General features: G+C 46.9%; 1 pseudogene; it reads right to left on the bottom strand.

Moving 5' to 3' along the window:
- Positions 1–18,894, bottom strand: part of LOC141220812 (dynein axonemal heavy chain 12-like) — a 63,362-nt pseudogene that overhangs the window by 7,336 nt on the left and 37,132 nt on the right.

Genomic DNA, 18,894 nt, shown 5'->3' with positions numbered 1-18,894 from the left:
ATAGCAGAGTCCGCTAGCATCTGTCAGTGAGCGGAGTGATGACCAGGCGTGGGGAGTTTCCCAGGTACTCATAGGCGGACTTCACATTGCAGTTGATGATTCGCACTCTCGCATTCTCATTCTCCCAGTAATAGCGGAGTTGGGCAAGCCACTGGAAGTCTGTTTCATGAGAAACTCCTGAGCAATGTAGGAAAAGATAGTCAACCTCTAAGACACTGCAGAATCACGAGGGAGAGTTTCTAAAGGGAAGGCAAATGCACATACATTATAGGACAAAACTCCTAGTCACCGAATTCTGCTTTTTTCATTTAGTTCCATTGCCCACGGTGTATAACATCCGGACTCTCAGCCCCCAGTTTATAAAATCCGGCCTCTCGCCTCCCCCGGTGTATAACATCCGCCCCTCGCCCCCCCGCCAGTGTATAAAATACATCCCCTCAACCCCACTGTATAACATCCAGCCCTCGGACATGTATAACATCTAGCCCCTCGTACCCCTAGGGTATAACATCTGGCCCCTCGGCCTTGTATAACATTAAGACTCTCGCCCCCACCAGTGTATAACATCAATTCCCACGCCCCCCGGTGTATAACATCCGCCCTCCCATGCTGTGTGCTGTTACTAACATATGACAGAACGGCTGGTGGTGCAGAGCTCTCTGATACCAGCGCGGTCCTGTAATAGGAGCCACCAGGGTAACAAGTCTGGATATTAAATTTCTTCCCTCCTAAATCTTCCCCCATCACATGTGAGTGATATTATTAAGGAGTAGAAGGAACTGCAGCAACTCAGGAGACCCCGGAACATTACAGAGCAGGGTCACTGAGTGCTGAGGAGCAGAGGGCAGAACGCTTTCCTGACTCCATTGGTAACAACATCACCACAAACACTGCGCCCCCGCCAGGAGCTTTATGGCCGAGCAGCTGCATGCAGCCTTACATCACCAAGCACGATGCCGAGCGTCGGATGGAGTGGTGTGAAGCCGCCACCACAGGACTCTGGAGGAGACCTTTTCTGTGCAGTGACGGATCACACTTCTCTATCTGGCATCTGATGGACGAGTCTGGATTTGGTGAATGCCAGGAGAACGTTACCCTATTAACTGCATTGTGCCCGCTGTACAGTTTGCTAGTGGGGGTATGGCCTTGTTTTTAGGGGTTGGTCTAGGCCCCTTAGCTCCAGTGAAAAGATATCTTAATGCTTCAGCACAAGACATTTTAAACAATTGTAGCTTCCAACCCTAAGGGAATAGAAGAGCAGAACTGTTTCACACACGTTCTCAACCTCAACCCCACTAAACACCTTTAGGATGATTAATTAGAACAAATACTGCACAATGGCAGCATAAATATGTCACCGCAACATAGGGAAGAACAATGTCAGTCACACATCAATTACATTGCCATATGTCTGCTCAGGCTTAGAATGGCTGACCATTCAGAGAATTACATAATACCTACAAAGAAACCGAACAAAAGGTCATTAAAGGAATTGACATAAAACCCCTTTATTAGTACATCCATGGTTATGGAAGGACACCGCACAGAGGAGGGCACACACACCATTGATAGAAAATATTACACACCGCACCTAGGCCATCCAAACCACTGACTATAAAGAATATCAATTGTGGCAATGAGTCATATACAGGGGATGCCGACACCTACAGATGCCAAAACATTCCTATATAGTGACCACCATCTCAATATGCAGAAATGACTACTGCCCCATAGACGTCATTGTAAGTACACCCCAAGATTGCTTTACTGTGACAAGATCAATTGTGTCCTATGAAAACTCAAAGAAAAGAGGGGGGGAATATAACATAGATATGGAAAGAAGATAGGAATGGGGTGAAATGTATGAAGGTGCTCTGCATATTGAGCTGTGATATCTGTAGAGGGACGGACTCCATATTAACATCCTGTATATGGATTTAGAATAGGAGGCCATAAAAGCCCCTGTAGGTGTAATGTGGAGGGGGCACAATGCCTTTCTCCATGTAGTGTATGATAAATAGAACATGGTATTGGAAAGTTTGGTGCCAGCCATGATGTTTGCACAAACCTGTTTGGATCATTTCCATGCCCACGTCACGAGCGTGCCCCTCTATGGTGACGAGAGCCCCCAATGTGCTGCGAGTCTGCTGGGACAATTTGCCTCCTCGCACAAGCTCCACAATATCATTTAGCTGGAGCTGCAGATTATCATAGGAGTTTTTCAGGCCCTACAAGAAGGATGTAACGGTGAAATCATCTGCAGAAACATTCATAGAACATACATATTGCAAGGGGGCTGAAATCTATACAGATTATAAGCTGCAGACTAGATGGAGAACTCCACAATATGCAGGCACTTTATAATGTACACAACAATTTTACAACATATCTTTATAGAAGTTGGAGAACTGGATTGAACCCAGAGCTCCAAATACCCAGATGTACCTCTATAAAACCCTGCCACAAACAGCATGGAAAACTCAATGCAGATGGATTCATTTTATGCTGGTATTATGGGAAATCCCATACAATGTCTTCCCTTATTGGTAGATATGACGCGAGTAGAGATGAGCGAATGGATTTGCAGGACTCTGGTCCAACAGTCGGGTCAGTATTCCACGGCCGCAGGACCGGAGCTCCATGAAACAGCATCTCCGGCTCCTCTTTTGATGTCGATGTCATAGTTGTGGTGTGAGGCACAAATGACATCACGCCTGGCCGGCTAATCAAAAGAGGAGCCAGGGATGCCGGCATGTAAGAGGCGGTTAGCAAGGCTCCCATCCAACAGCCGCAGACTACTAACCTGCTCTCTTAGACCAAGGTCCTGCAAATTTAGTTGCTCATCTCTAGACAAGATGCATGAATCAATGCAAAATCCCAACTATCAAATACTATGGAGCCTTTTGGGTACCTTCAAGATATTGAGCCGCTGAACAACTGCAACCCCCAGGAGAAGACCCCTGGGCAAGAACAGTACATGGGCTCTTTGCAGTCTAATAACATACTGTGAAAGAAGCTACTTGCATCTTTTGATGTGAATGTGGGTCCCCTTACCTCTGTTGCACCAATGGTATATCCGCCCCTGGAAACTCCTATAAGCTGCGTCCCTGGGTATGACAGTCTATTAGCAGGAGAACACATGAAGTCTGTCTATGAATGTATATATATGTATTTCTCCCAGAAAATTATTACAATTACACATGTTTTGTTGTTCACATGTTCATTTAATTTGTGTGTATTGGAACACAAAAAGAAGATATTGGTCAACAATTTTGGTTCTCAAGTCCTCAGACAGTTCTCTTTTCCTCTTTCTGTTCTCCCTACTTAGTGTGGCACGTAACAACGCAAAGATTGAGTCAACTTTTCCCCTTTGTATCGGGTTTCAGGTGTGATTTTCATATTGCCCACACCTTTTACTTGCCACAGGTGAGTTTGAACGAGCATCACATGCTTGAAACAAAATTGTTTACCCACAATTTTGGAAAGATGCCAACAATTTTGTCTGGCCCATTTTTGGGGTTTTGTGTGAAATTATATCCAATTTGCCTTTTTTCTCTGTTTTTTTGTGTTGTTCCAATACACACAAAGGAAATAAACATGTGTATAACAAAAAATACACATGCAATTGCAATAATTTTATGGAAAAATACTTCAAGGGTGCCAACACTTCCAGCCATGACTTTATAGTGAAGCCACCTTGATCAGTAAAGGAGCTTATGCCGTACCTCTGGGCCACTGCCGATAGCTTCATGCACTTCACTTGTCCAGAACATCTGAGACACACAGAGCACGGCCTGTCCCGGCCATTCCCTCACCCAGTCTTTTCTTGCAGTCTCGGGGTATGCCTTTTAAAAAACAAAGTTAAATTACGTTGACAGAAGCATTTAAGAGAGGGACAACCTTACTAGTATTATCCAGCAAATTCATTTCTACCGATTGCAGGTAGAAGATCTGCTACCTGGCTCTATAGCAAGAGATACATCATCCACAAATCATTCACTGCTGCCAAATAATCTTATACAAATATAAAAGTACTAGATTAGTTCCAATTAATGCTTTTGGTCTGTAGGTAGATCCGTACCATTCGTGACCGAGCAATAACATCATGCACGCTCCTTAACATGACATCTTCCCCTTGGATGAGCCACTTCTCCACGGCCCCCCGAGCCTCGGAGGTGGAGATGGTCTGGATGAGCTCTACGCGTTCCCCCTCGGTGCTGTACATGGCTTTGATGTCCAGGTTAGGAAGGAACTCCAGCTTTGCGATGCCTTCAAAGCCCTTCTTTAGATGTGGTTGGACCCGCAGAGGATCTTTAGTCTCAGAGAGAATTTCTAGCATTTCATCGTTGGACAGGAAGAAAAAGCTAAAGCGAAAATGCACAATATGATAAAAATGTCATTAAAGTATTGGGTCAGGCGCCATTTGTATTAGTGTCTATGTGAGAAAATAGAAAAGCAAAGCTTTAAAGTAAAGATTCAGTCCCCATACACATTGGATTAAAATAGTTTAAACCTGACGATTGCAGCAGGACCGGCCTACCCACTGATGTGTATGGGGGTCTCCTGACTCTCCCCCGATAGAGGATGTCAGGGCCAGAAGGATCGGGCAGATGGGATTTCAATACCCGGTCTTTTGGTTCTCAGGGGAGATAACCCGCTGCCGGAGGTGTCCAGTACCGACTTTCTCCTCTCTCCCCATTAAAAACAAACACATGACTGTTCAGCAGAATATGTGGGAGTCAGGAGAAATAGCCAAATAACCATTCAGACCACGGGTATCTCATATCTCATGCGTATGGCTAGCTTAAAGGGGCTATCCAGCTTTGGGAACTTTTTTTTCTTAACTGAAATGGGTATTCCCATCTCCAGGATTCTACCCCAATATGTAATAGGCATAATAATAATAATATTAGCAAATAGCTCCAATTAGAAGTGTAGTACAGTTCTTCTGATTTGCTTTGTCGCTTACCCCATGTGCAGTGCATTGCAGTAGCTTAGGTTACGACCACTAGCAAATAACTGTCACTATATGAGTGGTCGTAACCATGGATACCGAAGCTACTGCAATGCCCTGCACATGGGGAAAGCGACATAGCGAATCAGAAGAACTATACTACATTTCTAACTGGAGGTATTTGCTAATATTATTATTATTACTACGCCTACTACATATTGGGATAGGATCTTGGAGATGGGAATACCCATTTATTTGCGAGTATTTGCGACAATTCAGTTTCATTAAAAATGTTGCACCGTTAGGCTTTTTGTTTCCTGCACATTCAGCTTTGATGTGATCTGTGGTCATAAATCGGCTAAGAGGAGCTGAAAAAAGACAGATTACAAATAAGTCCAATAGCCAGCGCAACACAGAGCCAATAGAAGGCAAACAGTGCAAAATTATTAATGAAATCCAATTACAAAAATGATTTCAATGCGTTTAAATAAGAAAAAAAAATTTCTTTAAGTAGTATATAGAATCATTGCAACAAGTGAAAGGACTATACCGTGGGAAAAAAGCCTCTTCTTCTCCAGATAGGCATTCAGCCCTTTCATGATTTTATCCAGAAGCACATTGCTGTCCTGAAGTTTTTCCAGAAGTCCGGTCAGAGAAGTGGCGCTTAAAACCTAAAACAAAGTAGATAGCCCATAAGTAAGATTCCATTATATAGTTATAGAGACTGAAAAAAGGTCACATTCATTGACTATTGTGCCAATAGTTCATATTGAAAAAAAAATAGAACCTATTTGGATAGAAAATAGAAGATGCGGGAGGCTGGAGTCCAGGCAGTGCGGAGCCCCATAACCCGGAATCCTTGTGATGGAAGCATCAGGACACGGACTCTTGGAAAACATCAATCCTGGATGCAAGATGACCATGCTTTCTTGTATCAGTCCACCATGAAGCATCCATTTACCTTCGGGTCTTTAACGCAATGTTTCATGATCTCTCTCCAGTTTCTGTCCACAGTCTGGAATAAGCGTCCTTCTTCAGGCTTTGCTGCATGATGTCCTCAGAAGAGAATATGGGGTCTAGATAAAGCCACTGGGCCTGCACCTTCAGCCATTCATCAATGGTTTCCTGGATCCTTATCAGTCGTTCCTCCCATTGCTTAAAGGAGGAGAGCAAAAAGTTAATTACACATAAAATGAAATTGATAGAAAAAAAATGCTATCATTTTAGAAGATAAATTTTCAATGGATATGAATTCTGAATTGTTGGACATTTGTAGGGAAAGTTTGGTGAGACTCCTTGATACCATCCCCTTTACATGTAAGCTGGAGCCGCATGTAACTTTAGCCTCGGAGATCCTAATGAAACCTTAGCTTCTGCTAATAAGCAAGTGAATATTTTATACCTTGATTTCTTTCTCATAGGGCTTGATGAAAGGCGATCCCCTCATTGTCTGAGTCTTCACAATTTGGTCATCCAGAGTGGTTTGGATTTCATCCACTGCTGATAGAATAGAAACGCCAGATTCTCGATAGGGACTGGTATTATAGGATATGGAGTCCCACATTTCTTCCATGGTATGCATCGCCTTCTACAGGGAAAACTCCTAATAAGAAAACACAGAAACTTTTCACTAGTAGCAGATTCCTCTTTGTTCCGACATTTGCCAACAGGGGATAGCGAGACGGCCTTCATTCACATTAGATTGTTGGCTGATCAAGTTGACTTTTAGGTTGAGCTTTAGGTTGGTCATTAAGGATACCCAACAGCTATCTATTCCACCCCATCTCTCAAAATATACATGCATGCCTATCTGACCTCAGCGTGCATATGTCCTGTACATGAAGAGGAGAGTAAGCAGATGTCAGTCTCAGCTAACTGGACTATTTGCCAAACAGACAGTTGAAATTCAAGTTATCACCTCCACATTTGTGATCGTCATTCCCCCATCTCAACCCCATGCACATTGGATGGTTAGTTCTGTCAAAAATGTAGGTTCGGCCAATATATCTAAAGTAAGTGGGTAAGTGACCAGTTTCATACTGTAAAAAAAGTTGATCTGGTCGCACTATTGAGATAGCAACTGGTGAAACTGCTACACTCTTGAGAAATCCACTGGTGAAACTGTCATACTCTTGAGAAATCCACTGGTGAAACTGTTATACCCTTGAGATAGCCACTGGTGAAACTTTTATACCCTTGAGATAGCCACAGGTGAAACTGTTATACCCTTGAGAGAGCCACTGGCGAAACTGTCACACTCGAGATGGCCACTGGCAAAACTGTTACACTCTTAAGATAGCTACTGGCGAAACTGTCACACTCTTAAGATAGCCACTGGCGAAACTGTCACACTCTTGAGATAGCCACTGGCAAAAAATCCACTGGTGAAACTGTTATACCCTTGAGATAGCCACTGGTGAAACTGTCACACTCTTGAGATAGCCACTGGCAAAACTGTCACACTCTTGAGATAGCCGGTGGCAAAACTGCCACATTCTTGAGATAGCCACTGGCGAAACTGCCACACTCTTCAGATAGCCACTGGCGAAACTGCCACACTCTTGAGATAGCCACTGTTTAAACCATCACACTCTTGAGATAGGCACTGGCAAAACCGTCACACTCTTGAGATAGCCACTGGCAAAACCGTCACACTCTTGAGAATGCCACTGGTGAAACTGTCATACTCTTGAGAAAATCCACTGGTGAAACTGTTATACCCTTGAGATAGCCACTGGTGAAACTGTCACACTCTTGAGTCAGCCACTGGCAAAAAATCCACTGGTGAAACTGTTACACTCTTGAGATAGCCACTGGCAATACCGTCACACTCTTGAGATAGCCACTGGAGAAACTGTCACACTGTTCAGATAGCCACTGGCGAAACTGTAACACTCTTGAGATAGCCACTGGCGAAACTATCACACTCTTGAGATAGCCACTGTCGAAACCATCACACTCTTGAGATAGCCACTGGCAAAACTGTCACACTCTTGAGATAGCCACTGGCAAAACTGTCACACTTTTGAGATAGCCACTGGCAAAACTGTCACACTCTGGAGATAGCCACTGTCGAAACCATCACACTCTGGAGATAGCCACTGGCAAAACTGTCACACTCTTAAGATAGCCGCTGGAGAAACTGTCACACTCTTGAGATAGCCACTGGCGAATCTGTCACACTCTTGAGAAATCCACTGGTGAAACTGTCACACTCTTGAGATAGCCACTGTCGAAACCATCACACTCTTGAGATAGCCACTGGCAAAACTGTGACACTCTTGAGATAGCCACTGGCGAAACTGCCACACTCTTGAGATAGCCACTGGCGAATCTGTCACACTCTTGAGAAATCCACTGGAGAAACTGTCACACTCTTAAGATAGCCACTGGAGAAACTGTGACACTCTTGAGATAGCCATTGGAGAAATTGTGACACTCTTGAGATAGCCACTGGAGAAACTGTGACACTCTTAAGATAGCCACTGGAGAAACTGTGACACTCTTGAGATAGCCACTGGCGAATCTGTCACACTCTTGAGAAATCCACTGGAGAAACTGTCACACTCTTAAAATAGCCACTGGAGAAACTGTCACACTCTTAAGATAGCCACTGGAGAAACTGTGACACTCTTGAGATAGCCACTGGAGAAATTGTGACACTCTTGAGATAGCCACTGGAGAAACTGTGACACTCTTAAGATAGTCACTGGAGAAACTGTGACACTCTTGAGATAGCCACTGGCGAATCTGTCACACTCTTGAGAAATCCACTGGAGAAACTGTCACACTCTTAAGATAGCCACTGGAGAAACTGTGACACTCTTGAGATAGCCACTGGCGAAACTGTAACACTCTTGAGATAGCCACAGGCGAAACTGTCACACTCTTGAGATAGCCACTGGCGAAACTGTAACACTCTTGAGATAGCCACAGGCGAAACTGTCACACTCTTGAGATAGCCACTGTCGAAATCATCACACTCTTAAGATAGCCACTGTCAAAACTGTCACACTCTTAAGATAGCCACTGGAGAAACTGTCACACTCTTGAGATAGCCACTGGCGAATCTGTCACACTCTTGAGAAATCCACTGGTGAAACTGTCACACTCTTGAGATAGCCACTGTCGAAACCATCACACTCTTGAGATAACCACTGGCAAAACTGTGACACTCTTGAGATAGCCACTGGCGAAACTGCCACACTCTTGAGATAGCCACTGGCGAATCTGTCACACTCTTGAGAAATCCACTGGAGAAACTTGCACACTCTTAAGATAGCCACTGGAGAAACTGTGACACTCTTGAGATAGCCACTGGCGAAACTGTAACACTCTTGAGATAGCCACAGGCGAAACTGTCACACTCTTGAAATAGCCACTGTCGAAACCATCACACTCTTAAGATAGCCACTGGAAAAACTGTCACACTCTTGAGATAGCGACTGTCGAAACCATCACACTCTTGAGGTAGCCACTGGCAAAACTGTGACACTCTTGAGATAGCCACTGTCGAAACCATCACACTTTTAAGATAGCCACTGGTGAAACTGTCACACTCTTGAGATAGCCACTGGCGAAACTGTCACACTCTTGAGATAGCCACTGGCGAATCTGCCCATTTGGTAGACAGCTATTTCTCCCAATACACATTCACACCCTGCTCGGCTGAGCATGCATGCTTAATTAAACAGCGAGATGGGAAAAAGTCCCTGACAAACAGTTTGCAGCAATTTATTCCTTGTGGGAACTAAATGTTCTGCTTTCTAAAATGTAAAAAGCTCCAGCACTTTCCCCTGACAGCTATCGGCTTTCTTTTAACTCAATTCTCCTTTAGTTTTTTTTCGGTTTTCCATTGTTTGTTATTCATTTCAATAACAGGATAGTATTCTCGACCACCGATACACATTTATTAGCCAGAGATGCTTACCTTACTAGCTGCCACACTAATCTGTTCACACTGGTGTAAGTGCGGATCCAAGCTCAGCTCCAGAACCTTCCTCAGGCTGGTGCCAGAATTCGGAGTGAGCTCAGAGCCAACTATCTCAGACATCTGGAGCCAATGTTGGGTTCTGATTCCTGGGTTGCAAAGGATGTTCACCAGAGGGATATATTCCTGAAAAGGAGTCAATCATAATCAGTGTCCCGGGATTACGGCTACAAAAATGAATTAAAGGGTTATTCCCATCTTCATAGATATTGTAAAAACCTGCACTTTTGCAATTTACGGCTTCTTGACATTTGCAGCCGTTCTTGAGATATTAACACTTTTCTTTTGTTTAGAGATCGTTGCCTAGGAGACCGACCACCGCTGCTGTCTCGATAGTAACCACTGTGCTGAAGTTGGCTGGGATTGGGAGGTAACAGCGCGCTCCAGCAAACCGGGCCCAGATTACTGATATATCCATTATTTGATGCATCTACCTTAAAAGCCTTGATTTGCTCGGTGATGGCAGAACACATGAGAACTATGCGGCTTTCCTTCTTTTCCTCGTCCACCGAATCCTTATCTTCAGACAGTGTCCGGTGTTGAGCCGCCTTTTTCTTCTCCTCTTCTAACGTCTTCTGCTTCTGCTGAAATAGTTTCATCATCTTGTAGACCTCTTGGAAGAATTCGTCCACCTCGGCTTCCATGCTTTCTACGTTCAGGTCAAGGAAAGCGCCGTCGATCCACCTGGAAGCGTGAGATTTTTCAAGACATATTTTGATAAATTTCATGTTTTTAGCTCATCTATTACTGTTTATTCTGCTTTTTTTCTCTTCTACATCTATGGCTATGGTTGTCCCATAAATAATGTTTAATCACCTATCCACAAGGTTGTTGATAAATATCTGATCACTGGGAGTCCGACTGCTGCAGCCCCCAGCAGTTTTGAAAGCGGTGGTCCTAGATACAGCTTTGTGAATGAAGCATGTGTGCATCTATGGGAGTGATGGTTACGCATGCGCATGACTGCTCCCATGAATGGAGCACTGGCTACGCATGCGCACTATCACTCCATTCACACAGTGGACTTAGGAACCTCTGTCCTCAGGATTACTGGAGGACCCTGTGGTTAGAGCACCCCTACCGATCATACATTTATCTCCTATTTTGCAGAAGGGATTGTCCGGCCTTGGGTTACAAGTCTACAGTCTATGTAACTGCGGACTTGTAAATTCTCACATTGCACCTGTAGCACCCTGAGGATTCGGCTGCTACAGGGGTATTGCACCTCAACCCAGAGGTGTGATATTCCACTCCCGGGTAAGGATGGAGTGTGGAACTGAGCTCAGATAGACTGCATGCACTACATACATCCCATTTCAGAGGAGCAGGCCGACGGTACTCCCACTTAGAAATGTGCAGGTACAACCGAGCCTGTTCCTGGCTGGAGTGGGAGGGGGGTGGTACATCCCATGTAGTGTAGGGGCAGATAGGGGGAGCAGTCTGGGTAGTGTTAGGAGCTCATTGGGTGCTGGTCACCTGAGCTCACACATAGAGGGATATATAAGGAGGGCACCAACTTAGATCAGGGTCAGACGCTGAGAACAAGTCAGTTGGAGAGGAGAGAGAAGGAAACAGCAGCCCTGGAGAGAGAGAGAGTGGAGCAGAGAAAGACCCAGAGGGGGAAGACTGAAGGGACCCAAGAACCCAAATTAGAGCACCGGGTGAGGAGTCAGCAAGAGGGTACCGGAACCCAAGCTGGTGGGGGCAAAGACATTCCCCAGCCAGAGACCGGAGACCGTGGGCAGTGTCTGTCACGGTCACCCACCACATTCACCCCGAAGGCACACCACATGAAGGGTCAGGGAACCCAGGGCCAAGGGTGTCCCAAAAGAAGGCCCGAGGGAGCTGGACCTAGGTGAATCACTGGTGGGGACGGCTGAAGAAAGGACAGAGGGAGAGCTCAGGGCCACGCTCTGGACTTGTTTGGGGGTTGGCCGGATCCAGGACCTGGTGGACGCAGCACGGCTCGGGTGGTCACTAGCAGCTGGAGTGACCAGTACAACATCAGCAGTAAGTAAACACCCTTAACTGCACAACCCGAGTCTGTCTTCATTGCCGGCTGCATCGCACCACCACAACCCCCATCCTCTGCGCCTGTCCCCTCTGAGGCTATACCCCTCCCGTTGGGGGTTATCTCACCAAGCTGCGCACCCACCATCAGCCTCAGCGGACCCTGCAGCAGCGGCGGCCACAGTGACCGCATCACAACGGGTGGCGTAGTCGACACAAAAGAACTTTAGTAACATCTGTAAAGCTGCCACATAACACTTAGCTTGACGCCCTGGGCACGGGACCGGGTCACAGCCGCTCGGAGACTACAACCCCCCATCTGATCCGGTGCCGGGTATTCCCCTCAAAAAGGAATATGTCCCAGGGGGCGCGTCAACTTTGGCGTAGTCGGCAGGATTACGTGCCCGCAACACCCGGGTACTGCGTGCCTGAAGAAAAGTGCAAGTTTACCTCAGAAAGAAGACTCCTGCCAGTTCCGGAGGGTCCACGCCATCGGACTCCATCACCAGTCGTTTCCCGCCGATTGTCCGCCATTTCCAGCTTGTTCCCGCCATCTGCCGAGTTTCCCGCCACTGGGAAGCGATTCCCGCCAAAACCGCAGATTTCCCGCCTTGGAAGAGCAGCGGACGCCATTATGGGCGTGCCAAAGGAGGGCAAGAGGCCACCTCCCATCGTGGGCCAGGACAGAAAATGGCACCAAAAGTGGAAACCGCCCCCACCAACAGAGACTGTGATGCTGGAGGTGTCTGTCAGCGTGAAAGAACTCCCCCTGGAGCTGACAGTCACCGAGTTGCCCCGGGACCGCCCTCGAAGTGGGAGGAGACGAAAGAGAAGAGAAAAGATGGGTGTCGCTTGGAGCAGTCTGGAGCGAGCGCACCCGGAGGCAAGAGGTCTAACAAGGAGTAGCGGAGAAGCTCACCCGGAGATGGAAAGAAAGCAGAACAGCACCGGCCCGCTGGCCAGGAGTCTGCTAGAGACCGAGGAAGGAGGGCAGAGCAGCACCGGCCCGCTGGCCAGGAGCCTGCCGGAAGCAGAGCAGAGCAGCACCGACCCGATGGTCAGGAGCCTGCTAGAGTCCACAACCCCGCTAGGTCTAGCGGAGATCCTAGCGCAGCTCCCCCGAGACCGGGAGTGTGCACAAACTGCCCTGGAGGGCCTCGCAAGGAGGATGGCCCGGGTACAGCGCGAGATACTGGCGGAGTGGAGCCGGGAGATGACCCAGCAAGCAGAGACCAGTCAACGGAGCACGCTACCCTGGAAGAGGAAGCAGACCGCCTCTGAGGATGGCGCAGGAGGACCCAAGGCCGGAGACGGCGCCGAGGAGGGAGCCGAACGCATGGAGGCAGGTAAAGGGGACGCCTATACCCCAAGCCGTGACACCGCTTACCTGCCCCAGCTCCCCGTCGCAGAGCCCGAAAGTCCCCCTGCTGTGCCCGTAGCCGCCATGTCACCGCCATGGACTAGGCCCCGACCGGAAGCCGCCGCAGCGACCCCTGTGACGTCACGCGCCTCGACCCGGAGCGTGACAAAGCAGGAATTACCACCAGCCTGGTCGCAAGGCCTAGTACCCCCGGGCGCCGCACCACCAACAGCGCCCCCTACCTCCGCGGAGCCTCCGGCCTGGCCGCAAGGCCAGGTAGCCCAGGGCGCCGCCGTCCTAACGGTGCCCTTCACCTTCCAGGTGCCCCAGGCCTGGCCGCAAGGCCTGGGCAACCCGGGCGCCACCACCACCGCGCCCATAAGACCAAGAGTGCCGCATCTGGGAGGAGCCAGAGGACCCGGACGGGTCTGAAGAAACATCATATCAAGAAAGAGCAGGAGGAAGACGCCGTTGAGTGCGGCAGAGCAAGTGCTGTAAATAGTTACCCAATCGGGGTATATAGAAACTGAAACTGTTGCTGCTAAAATAGTCCCCGTTGGGACCAGTGAACTGTTTACCCGTTAACCCCTTCATCCTACAGGCTGAGGACTGTGAGCAGCCATTCCCTTCCCTCTACCTGGCCGAGGACTGAGAGCGGCCAACTTCCAACTTCTCCCTGTATATAGTTGCGCGTCCTAAAGCGCCCCCTACCGGTTTTATAGAAAACCAGATTTTCTAAGAGACTGTCGCACTTTTCCCGGACACACGTTGCACAGTGTCCGGAGGAGGAACCAGAGACAAGAGAAGTCTACGAGAATGTTTATATAAAAAGTTTTATATATATATAATGTTTATATGTTTTATATGTTCATATAAAAATTTTGTATGTTTTGGTGTTTTATGTCTTACAGCCCGAGGACGTGCTGTGATTTACCAGGGGGGAATGTAGCACCCTGAGGATTCGGCTGCTACAGGGGTATTGCACCTCAACCCAGAGGTGTGATATTCCACTCCCGGGTAAGGATGGAGTGTGGAACTGAGCTCAGATAGACTGCATGCACTACATACATCCCATTTCAGAGGAGCAGGCCGACGGTACTCCCACTTAGAAATGTGCAGGTACAACCGAGCCTGTTCCTGGCTGGAGTGGGAGGGGGGTGGTACATCCCATGTAGTGTAGGGGCAGATAGGGGGAGCAGTCTGGGTAGTGTTAGGAGCTCATTGGGTGCTGGTCACCTGAGCTCACACATAGAGGGATATATAAGGAGGGCACCAACTTAGATCAGGGTCAGACGCTGAGAACAAGTCAGTTGGAGAGGAGAGAGAAGGAAACAGCAGCCCTGGAGAGAGAGAGAGTGGAGCAGAGAAAGACCCAGAGGGGGAAGACTGAAGGGACCCAAGAACCCAAATTAGAGCACCGGGTGAGGAGTCAGCAAGAGGGTACCGGAACCCAAGCTGGTGGGGGCAAAGACATTCCCCAGCCAGAGACCGGAGACCGTGGGCAGTGTCTGTCACGGTCACCCACCACATTCACCCCGAAGGCACACCACATGAAGGGTCAGGGAACCCAGGGCCAAGGGTGTCCCAAAAGAAGGCCCGAGGGAGCTGGACCTAGGTGAATCACTGGTGGGGACGGCTGAAGAAAGGACAGAGGGAGAGCTCAGGGCCACGCTCTGGACTTGTTTGGGGGTTGGCCGGATCCAGGACCTGGTGGACGCAGCACGGCTCGGGTGGTCACTAGCAGCTGGAGTGACCAGTACAACATCAGCAGTAAGTAAACACCCTTAACTGCACAACCCGAGTCTGTCTTCATTGCCGGCTGCATCGCACCACCACAACCCCCATCCTCTGCGCCTGTCCCCTCTGAGGCTATACCCCTCCCGTTGGGGGTTATCTCACCAAGCTGCGCACCCACCATCAGCCTCAGCGGACCCTGCAGCAGCGGCGGCCACAGTGACCGCATCACAACGGGTGGCGTAGTCGACACAAAAGAACTTTAGTAACATCTGTAAAGCTGCCACATAACACTTAGCTTGACGCCCTGGGCACGGGACCGGGTCACAGCCGCTCGGAGACTACAACCCCCCATCTGATCCGGTGCCGGGTATTCCCCTCAAAAAGGAATATGTCCCAGGGGGCGCGTCACACCCACTGCGAGGATTTTCCGGTGCCGGGAACGGGCTGTTATGTGACCACAAGTATGTGATTTGCATACTTCTGACCACATTCCGACTGGACGTGTCTGGCTCCACTCAATATGCTTGCATTGAGCAAGGCCGGATATGTCTAGTTGGGATGTGACCGTATGTATGCAAATCACATACTTGCTGTCACACGCCTGTGCTCCCGATGCAGTGGAATCCTTATAACGCGCACAGTACACATGCTGTGAGGATTCACATGTCTGCAGTCACATGGAGTGACTGCAGACTTGTGCCCCAAGGCCGGACAGCCCTTTAATAACACATAATCCCCTTGTAATATATGCAAGACTTTTGGCGCTTGGTTATTTCCAGGACCGAAGAACAGTGATGGGGACAGAACGATTGGTTATTAGATATACTTTGACCCTATAACGTTACAAGGGACAAAGTGCTGTAGATAAAGATGATTTTTGCTGCCATAAATGATTCGTTCCCGACGAATTAGTGTTTTGCTTGTTTATCGGGTGATTACTGGCACATTTACACAGGCTGATAATTGGTAATGATCATCAGCTTGTTTAAATGCGCCATTTACTCTCCACTACAGATCACGTATGGTGTTAATAAATAACGGTATGCCAAGAGTTAACTCAGAATTCCCCAATGGGGTGCACATACTTTTTTTCAGTTTTTTGCCATTTGTAAATCAGTGCAAAAAGTTTCTGGTAAGGTTCGATGTTGACTTTGAAGAATCCAGCTGAGGGTATGTTGTAAGGTCCCATTTATACAGTGCTTCTTCTTTGTTAATATAAGCCAACGCCTCCTCTGCATCTGCTATTCGCTTCTGTACAGTCCTCACATCTGTCACTTACTGAAACCAGGCACAATAAACACAGATAAGTAAAGGGTTAACCGGACTGCCTCCATTAAAGAAAATGAGTTAGACGCAACGCATTTCAGGCCTATTGGAACAACGCGTTTCAGGCCTATTGGACGCAATGCATTTCAGGCCTATTGGACGCAACGCGTTTCAGGCCTATTGGACTCAAATCGTTTCAGGCCTATTGGACGCAACACGTTTCAGGCCTATTGGACGCAATGCGTTTCAGGCCTATTGGACGCAATGCGTTTCAGGCCTATTGGACGCAACGCGTTTCAGGCCTAGTGGACGCTTTCATACGTCAGTGCTCAGGTGTGACGACTGCCTCTGACCTGCCTTTGCTTGACTGCACTTCAGGTTAAGCACTAGGGACTGCCTCTATAAAGACTGTTCTGGCTGATAATGGTGGTCAGTCGGGTTTATGTTTTTTTCATAGGTTTTTTTTGTATAGCAAAAATAATGCTGCAGTCAAGGGCGTAACTACAGTGCGTGCAGGGGGTTGCAATTGCATCTGGAGCTAAGGGGGGCCCAAAAGGTCTCTTTGACTCATATGAGAAGATCACTACTATTAAAGACCTGCAATAGTTGGGGGCCCTAATGGAGATTTTGTATTGAAGCTTCAGGTTACACTATTGGCTGTAGTCTCAATATTCTTGATTCTTGCCTTTAAAAAGGGATAGAACCCCCCCCCCCAAAAAAAAAACCAACAACATAAAAAAGGCCTAATGCAACTCCAAACCAGAGTTAGGGAGCATTTTATAACTACTTCCCAGGAACGCTCGTTTAAGGATAATTGTGCAGTATAAATAGGCTGCCAATCACCGACGAATGGCCAAACGCTTGTTCGTCGGGTGAAATGATCTTTTGTGTTGCACAAAAAAATTATCATTCACGACAACAATGATGCGTTTTGGGGTAAAAAGGATCTGTACAAATATGAAAAGAGTCTTAAAGTAATGAAAATAAGAAGAGGGAAAACTATAACACAGCCTGTGAGTATCATACCTGCTGCATCATATCCAGCTCAGAGCACTCTGCAAATTCTTCCATCCGACGCAAAAGTTTCTCCAGTTCCAGCACAAGCTTCTCTCTTTTCCCCAGAAGCTCGCCCTCTCCTTTACGCTTGGCGTTTTCAATCAGCTTTTAGAAAGGAACAGTTATCAAAAAATGCTCCCTGAGCGTCCCCTGTTTAATTACCTGGACACTGCAGGGGGCTGCTGCTTCATTGGAGCTGGCACCCGAGACCCCATTTTCAGAAATGAGCCCACATACCTGGTCGTTTTCATCAAACACTGGGTTGATATTTTTTGGCCACAATAACACTGTTGAGTTCAGGATGATATCTTCAGGTACAAATAAATGAACATCTAGAAGATAATTCATCCTCCGCTGACACTCCTAAAATTAAAAAAATGAAACTCACTATGTATTAATGTATCTAGCATCTACAATCACAGGGGTTGCACCAATTATATTTTTTCCAAAAACTTAGGTTATAAAATTATACTGATGCTCCACAACTACAGTTTCCTCCATCGGTTTGTGTTCTTCCTGCTCTATGTGGACATGTGATTTCTGTAGCCAATCACTGGCTGTAGCAGGTTACCACCGTAGTCACTGATAGGCTGCAGCAATCACATGATCATGTTGGGGATCTCATCACTGAAACCTGGAGGGGGACTGGTAAGTATAGCTAGTATGACATGACCTATAGATGGAAAAATACATATTAACCAGGACACAAGAAATATCGGAATAATCCTATATATTATGTTTTTCACTAATTATACCCAGGGACGTACGTACAGCATTGGTGCAGTAATTGATGCAAAAGGAGCCCGACCAAGTATTGAGGCATTTACTGATCAGACATTTTGGATTTTAAAAATATTTTTCAAGCTGTTGTTATAAAGTATTCTAATTTACTGAGATAATGACTTTTGTGTTTTCATTGGCTGTAAGCCATAATCATCAACATTAACAGAAATAAACAAGTGAAATAGATCACTCTGTAATGACTATATAATATAGGAGTTTCAATTTTTGTATTGAAGAACTGAAATAAATTAACTTTTTGATGATATTCTAATTTAGTGAGATGCACCTGTATATTATATACTGGAATGTGATGATATTTTATGGTATCATAAGTAAAGTAATGTGAGATTCTGAACTTTTACTGTAGCATCAGCATCTATAACTCACTGTATGAAATCAGAGCAGAAGTAGCACTTGACCTCGACCCCAAGGGCCCCTGAATGGCACATGGCAGGTAGAGGCCCATTACAGATTATTTTTTTCTATTGTGAAACCTCCTTGAATCCAGGATTTTACTCACTCTTCATTCTCCAATCTGTGATTTGTCACCAGTCTATCTAGTAATATATTTGCAAAACTTTTTGCTTTGTCAGCCAGGCCTTGCTTTAAGTCATCGCAGTCGAGGTGTACCATGGTGAAGTAAGTGCGGGTCCCATGATATCTCTGGCCAGGGTGTGAAATTGTTCTATAAACTGGAATACAAATATACATCAGTCTCGTTTACAAGTGAGATTTCTG

The sequence above is a fragment of the Phyllobates terribilis genome, unplaced genomic scaffold (assembly GCF_046119375.1).
Source record: "Phyllobates terribilis strain yellow unplaced genomic scaffold, ASM4611937v1 Scaffold_304__1_contigs__length_2301189, whole genome shotgun sequence".
In the NCBI taxonomy this organism is placed as follows: Eukaryota; Metazoa; Chordata; class Amphibia; order Anura; family Dendrobatidae; genus Phyllobates; species Phyllobates terribilis.
The sequence above is the reverse complement of the archived record's forward strand: the minus strand, read 5'-3'. Positions and strand labels throughout refer to the sequence as shown.